We start from the raw sequence: 7,817 nt of genomic DNA on the forward strand, positions 1-7,817 counted from the left end.
GAAGATGGTAGCTCCATTGATTTTAAGTTGATTCTGTTCGGAGCAGGCAGAAGAGGATGTACTGGACAAAACTTGGGAACGCGAGTTTTACAATTTGTCATAGCACATATTTTGCATTATTTTGAATGGAAAGTTCCCCAAAGAATATTAATCTCGTAATGCTTTATCGTAGAGCTAAAGCGTTTGGCCAGGGAATTCCAAGAGTCATTTGGCATCTATGATAAGGGAAGAGCAGATCTCTGAATTCTCTTATGCTTTTTTTTACTAACTGGTATTACACTCCTCGCTCCCACTTGTTTGAATCATCTCCAGTCCACTGCAATACCACTGGTTCATAGTTTATGTGTTCTCAACTCATTTAATATCACTGTGCTCAATGTGCCCAATTTGAAATTGAAATTGAAATCCATCTCCCACTCAGCGATGATTGAGTATGGCAGATTACTATGACATCAACCACATTCTCATGGAGTAGGAACTGGTGTCTGTAGTGTTTCGGGTCGACGCAAATGGAGTGGGCCTCTTAGATCCTGGATATAAAAATAACAATGTAGAAGCAGGTGCAAAGGTGGAGCTACCCTTCCGGTTGGCCCAGGATCTGTGCACTAGAGAAGCCATCTCAATCAATAATCCAACATTCTATAACCACAGGATTAGGAAGGAAATGCAAGCTGATCCTACTTATGTCAACCTCAAAAAGTTGATGCCCTACTTCCTACGAGCTAGGATGCAAACTTGCACCTTTAGTTTCCGATAGAAGTCTCGGGTCCTTTCTTCTCTACACATTGCGTGGGCATTTCAAAGACATTCTTTGCAAAGCTCATAGCTTCGCTTTTTTTGCAACATCAAAATTTTTACAAATTTTGATGAGGGAAGAAAGCCAATTGTTTGGTGTAGCTTACACTTCAATGAAAGCTTTCAAGAAGTGGTGACCTGAAGGCCCAAGATTGGAGAAGGCATCTTTGTGGAGGCACCAGTTTTGAAAGACCGCATGGTAGTTTTGAAAGACTACACCAGTTTTGAAAGACTGCATCGTTTCTTGCTTCTCAAGAATGATAGGCTTCATCGGCAGCCCCAAGAGACTCGTATCTAGGAAAATTGGTAGAGGGACAAAGTCAGACCACCAATAGACTCGTATCCAGGAAAATTGGTAGAGGGACAGAGTTAGACTTTTGAAGAAATGGCAGAAGGGAGTTACTTCCCCAGAACTGCACAAATACAGATATGAAAGACATGCTCATGTGCGTTTCTCTCTTGGACCATGCAACTCTAACCAATAACGCTTAGTGCCTACTCTCTCAATGAGGAATAAAACGATCAAGTTCTGAAAAGCAGTGGAAAATGGCAGAACTGACATGAGAGATGCGACAAAATCAATATGAAACTACCCCATAGAGTTTGTAGCTAGATTTTAGCTGGGAATTTTTTTATGAAAATGCAGATTTGATGGCAGAAATGACCTGCATATAAAGGCCATAAAACAAGTGGCTCAAATATGAGCAGGGCAGGATATCACCCGCTCTGATACCATGTTAAACACACACATGGCAGAATCATAATATGAAAGATAAAACATGAGAGTGCATTTTTTATTAACAAATGATATACATTTATAGTACATGGTGTGACCGTTGGGTTCCACATCCCAAGGTCTCTTGGACTTCCTTAGTCTATTTTGCTTCCACACTAACCCATAGAGGATTAGGTGTCCAACAATAATGTTGAGTGATGTCAAGTGTAAGTCAAGTGTCAACAGTTGGATGTAACAATCATAGAGTAGGTGAAGAATCATGAGGGTAGTTGAACTATCACAAAGGGGAATGTCAAGGGTCACCCCATCCTTTGCTATAAATAGTCCCTCATAATTGATTGTATAGTCTTTTGGTTAGCCAAGCTTCTACTGAGATTATCTTGAAGAAGGCTTGTACAATATTGTAACGTGCCTTGGCTTCTCCACTGCATGAAGCTAGTACATCTCTTTGGAGGAGCAGGCAGATGTGGATGTAACGTTCCACTATTGGGGTTAGTAGGTTTACATGGATTTATTGTATGATTGTGACTTACACTTCCTTATATAATAAGAGCCAACAAATTTTCATGCATATGTTTTAATTGTAGTTGGACTGCTCCGGTTTCTTCAATGATATATGTTGTTTAACTTACGTACTTGTGTATGAATTGATTTAGATGCAATTATATGAATCTTGTTATTAATGTTTTGCATGTGTTGTTAATGTTGTCATCGTCCATGTCTACTGCTCTGCCGAACATTAGATAGACCTTTCACTTGAACCTTGCCATAACAATCGTCGCACTTTTCTTGGACTGATATGTGAGCATTGTATGTGTTATCTTACCTTGTATGATGTGACTGCCACATTTGAGTGGACTGCTCCACTAGAAGCTGTGCATGTCCTTTGTGTTTTGTGTTCCTAACTGAGTTGGGACTGAACCCTTTCAACCTGGAACTCACTTTCACCTCCTTCCACCTTTGAAGTGTTGGAACCTCTCATACACCTTACTTGACTCACTGCTTCAGTCACACCCCTGCTACTGACAAAGTTATTCCAGTTTCCTCTATGAGGCATCATAGTCAAGGCATTACCTTACAATCCGTTGTTGGGAATCCTACACCAAATGGTCTGAGGTATAATTGGGACTTCTTTTTTGGGGAGATCCCCTTGACATGTCGGCGGGTCTAGCACCGTCAACATTTTTAGCACTAGAAGGAGGGCCTAATGACAAGCGGTGTCCTCTCATCCAGTTTTGAACCTTTTCATATATTTCATAGAGTCTTGCATTCTTCTTCCCCCGAGGTGTTTTTCGAGTCATGAAGGTGTCTCCATCTTGGGGACAATTTTCAATCTCTTATCCACTCACACGTATGATGGTGAAGGTGAAGTGGCCTAGCATGAGCACTTACATAACTTTCTTTCCATGATTCATGAGGAAGATGAGTTTTATGATGAAAAAACCGGTTTGTTGCTTGCATAAACACTTTGTGAAGCTCCATTTCGTTAGGTGCTCAGCCTACCAGCTGACACTGTGCACTCATTTGAGCACTTATGTGATCTTATTGAAGACACATTATATCATTTTTATCGAGACAATCTTGACCGGTAACTGTTACAACAACAGAGGGCTCCGAATGAATCCGTTATTGATTTTTGGTAGTGCTTTTGTGATGTGTAGTTTCAAGCTTCGAGGAGCTAGATTAATTTTTCTTATCTTTGCGACCGGTTCGAGTACTGCCTTAAGAAATTTGCCCATCTGAAGAGAAATTTTGAGATCAAGCCTCACTCAACATTCTTTGTTGATGGAGCTACACAATCTCATGTGAAAGAGGGCACTGTCTCAACTGACTATCTCCCTTCCTCTTATTCAACAGCTCCACCACTGCCCAATGATGTTGAGGATCATGCTCACACATATGTTCATCCTTCAAACCCTCCCAACATCACTTCACTTAATTTTCACGCAGATTTGGTTGTGATTCCTTCAAGTCCTCAGATGAATTCTTTTCTACGACCTCCATATTTGCACCTGGGTGTTCCTCCAGATGATGTTGTCTTGTGTTCATCCATTCTGGACTGTTCACTTCTTGTGAATGAGGAACAACCCGCTGACGTAGTTGGTGTTGTACAAACAACATGCGCTATCATTGATGAAGAGTATGAGTGGGAGCTTGAGCGTCGACACTCGGAAAAGGATGAATCCATTCCATTCGAGATCCCTCTATTCTTTCCTAACATCGTTGGTGAACCTGCCATCCCAGATTTCGCATGTGTGTCTTCATCCACGGATGCACCCATTGTTGATCTTTAATAGGACACACTGTATGTTAGTCCATCATCTTAAAACGGAGAGGACCAATCATTCATTGGAAATCCACTTGATCTTTCATCTGATTTTTGCAAAAACACAGAGGGTGAACATCCTTCCTCCTCATCTACCCCTCTATGTAATTCATCAAACCATGAGGATGACGACCAACATCCTGAATTTTCCGATATTGGTTGTTGTGGTCTCTTCACCTCATCATCTGATCATGATGTCGATTCACTCGTTGTTAATTGGTCTAATCCACTGGTCTATGAAGATCCATCTATCAATGAAGTCAAAACCCCACAGACCATTGAGGAACTTTAGCCTGATCTGATGGTTATGTCAGGCCCTCGCTGTCCTATGGTTGGTTTCACTTCCAATCAGGAAATTCGTCAAACACTCAAGGCTTCTTAGCACTCATCTCTATGCACTCAAGATCAATATAACACTCAGATTTTACTTCCTCCACTCGAACTGCATGATCCCATTACTTATGCATTGGAGGAGTCTTACATTGCAAGCACTCATGCGCAACGCAATATCTTTGTTTATTTCATTTACATTCATGTCACAATCAAGAGTGTGCTTATGCTTCAAAGTTGCACATAGTGTCACATAAAACCATGGTAAGTCTGTGGATTTCCTGTCATGCACATGCACTCACTTATGTCCCATGGGCACTTTGAATCACGAAGTGTGGTTGTCTTCATTGTTATACCTTTCTTGCTTGCTAGTTCACAGAACTGGGTTGCTTGCGGACCAAGCCTTCACCAAAATGGGTCTACCAATGTGTTGGTGGATGCATTGGAAGTATCACTTCATGTGATCATGCCCATGTACTATTAGTGTAGGAGTAGGAGTAGTGTTTCCTTTCATGCTTGTTTTCTTACCTGCTTTGTTTTCTTGTTTTTTCACTTGCTTGTTTGTTTACTTACTTCGATTTCATTTTTTCTTCTGCTCTTTCTTTGCTTTGATTGTTAGTTTGTTCGCTTGTTTCGTTCATAGTTTAGTTTTGCATGAAAACATGTATGACTCTTGAAACGAGTTGGGTAAAGTACAAGAGGGCTTGTACAACTATCACTACTTGGTTATCTGTCGTCTTGCCTTTGTATGATGATCTTGTTACTTTTAGTCCATGATATGTTCAATCAAAATATATTCGAAGTAAACCTTGGTGTAAACACAATGCTTGCACTCTTACTAGTGTCACCTTCTCTAGTTAATTGTTTTTGGGTTAACCCTTTTCAGCTTAGTCAAGTAGAGTAAGGTAAGGAGGAAAAACCTTAACAGGCACATCAGAGATACAATAAACTACTTCTCTATTGGAACAACCTCTTTTTCTCTCAATAACTCGGGATCCCTCTTCTACCTCTGAAATGAATAAGTGTTATGCACAATGAAAAATGAAAAAATTAAAAGTAAAAAATTAAAAATGAAAAATGAATAAGGTGAAAGAAGAGAAAGGCTTCTTACTCAGGGAAGTGATGCAAGTAACTCCGCCCGGGTACTGACCAGGCTCAATGGTAGTGAAGCCATGCTTGTGTTCCTATGTGACTCCACCGAGGTACTGTCTAGGTCTGCTGGTAGTGGAGAAACACCAGAGATGAAACTAATACTCTAACAACTATGTTGCTAGTGCACTTATATACCCTTTGACCCCAATCGAAACAACTGTGTTGCCTTGGCTTGGAATGTGTCTCAATTGACCAAGGGTTTGGCAGATGCTACATCTTATAATCAAGTCAGTGTGAAACCAAGATGAGTTGAAAACTGAACAATACTTCCAGAGGTGTTAGACTTTATTTTCATGAAAAAGACCTATGCAAAGAGCTAGAGTTCTACCAGTGTGTCACCAAGTGTTGTAGCGGCTACAACCACCCTCCAAAATTTTTCCTTAGCCTGTTTTGGAGCCTCCCTACCAACCTTACACAACACTTTGTCTTGCTTCGTCAAGTACTCAAGCTTCAAGTGCTTTCCTCGCATAGAGGCAGACTGTCGATCATAGTTGATCCATCCCCCTCACAGGCTGCTCACCCGAAAATGGTCCAGTTGTAGGTTGAGCAGCTTCCCTTGAAAATTGTGCATTTCTAGAGGGAAACCAACCTTCCCTCCAAGAATTGTGAAATCCTCTATGACAGCCTGCTAGGCTCTAGGATTGCGCAATCCTGCCAACCACCTTCCCAGCAAGATTTGTGCAAATTTTCCCAGCAACAGGCTATTCAGCCCAGACTTTGTGAAAATCTGGGTAGTAATCAGCTACTCTGCCCAGAAATTGCACAAATCTTCCTGGGCAACCAGCCCAGCTCCTTGCTAGAACTGCACATTTTTCTCCAACAGTTGAGGAGTCTCTTGCATGTGCAACTGAGTTGACCAGTTCCCTCCGGGACTAAGAAAAAAATACTTGCATGCATGGCTTGTTTTTCCCAAGACAACATACAAAGGAATCCCTTGTTTCATGGATCTATGTTTAGAAGTTCGAGGTTACATGCAAGGAGCAATTCCAAAATCTCCCACCAAGTGTTGCTTCCCCTAAATTCGTGGCATGCGTGTCACAACCTCGATGTTATCAAAACTCATGAACCAGATGCTATAGAGCTCGTTCCTCATATCAACCTTACAGCTCTGACATCCCACATAAAATCTAGGAGAATTCGGCACATTCCGCTCAACTGTTTTGGGGTAAGCCTGCTTCCCATGCCTTGTGCTGCATTTCTGTCGCTTTTTTTGTTTTCGCTTGTAGGAGTACTATTTTCTTGATTTCTTTGAACAATTGTTGTATTTTTCATATATAATAGCTTTTCCTAGCTTTGTTTCAGTTTTCGTTGCTATCTCATTGATGTCACATGCATGAAACTGTTTTGCCCAATCGGGGAACTCCCTCACCCACATGCATGGTGATCTGTTTGGTGAATCTTTCATTCATGTTTTGCATGCACTATCAATCACCTATGCTATCACTTAGTGTCTCCATGCATTCATTGACTTACTTGCTTTCAGTCCCTCGTTAGCGAGTCTGGCCAACCTTGGCCCAGGCTCTGCCTTCACCAAGGCTCCATTGTGCAATTTGGGAAAGGAAGGCTCACCTTCCTCTCCAGATTTGCACATTCCTACTTGAAATCAGCCTCCAGGACTGTTTTGTGCATTTCTTGGGGACAATGGATGCTTGGCCCATGAAATTGCACAGATATGTCCTTAGGCCAAGAGTCCTTCCCGGTTGGAATTGTGCATTGCGAAATCCTAGCAGTCAGCAACCAGATTGGACTGTGCATTGTACAGTTCAAATAGTTAGCTAGTCTCCCAGCAGCCCATGTTGTGCCTTGACTAGTCTTAGCAGCTGGTCTCCCAACCTCATGGTCAAAATTGCCCAGCCTTCATGATCATTCACCCAGGTATGTTGCAAGTTAGTTCTCATGCTCATTTTGGTTTTCGAGTGACAGATTGCTTGCTATGAATGTTTCCATGTCTCCAAGTATAGCATGTGTTCATCAGGCTCTCAACAGTATAGGTACAATGGTTTCTAGGAGACCAGAGATGAGGACACTGTTTAGAGCACGCTTAGGGAGTCGATAAAGTGTCTATGAGCTTGCCTACTCGCTAAGACATCAAGTTGTTTGTAAAAAATGACATCAAGTAGTAGCATCACAACAAGTAACATCATTAACAATAGTTGAAGAGGACATGCGAAATGCACCGAATGCGAGAGGAGTGTTGTTGACAACACGGAGGTGAAACAAGGTTGCAAGCTCAAACAGGTTCATTGATGATGAAAGCAACTTTGGAGACTCCGGCTTTGGAGTGACAACGCAACATGAAGATCATGCGAAGGCACAAGATGTGATAAGAAGGAGTTGCATGTGTTTAAGAAGCGACTCAGGAAGAGCATGAAGTTGCATAGACAGACGAATGAGTTGCAATAGGATCAAGAATAGCAGTGGGTACAACGTGCACTCACGAATGAAATTGTGCCTGAACAAATTAAAGATTCATCCCAG

General features: G+C 41.6%; 1 pseudogene; it reads left to right on the top strand.

Annotated features, from left to right (window-relative positions):
• Positions 1–433: 433 nt before the first annotated feature.
• Positions 434–983, top strand: LOC149152290 (DNA replication complex GINS protein PSF3-like; annotated as a pseudogene).
• The last annotated feature ends 6,834 nt before the right edge of the window (positions 984–7,817 follow it).

This window comes from Pinus tabuliformis, chromosome 9, assembly GCF_031772625.1.
Source record: "Pinus tabuliformis cultivar Carrire ecotype Pingquan chromosome 9, CPIR1, whole genome shotgun sequence".
NCBI lineage: Eukaryota > Viridiplantae > Streptophyta > Pinopsida > Pinales > Pinaceae > Pinus > Pinus tabuliformis.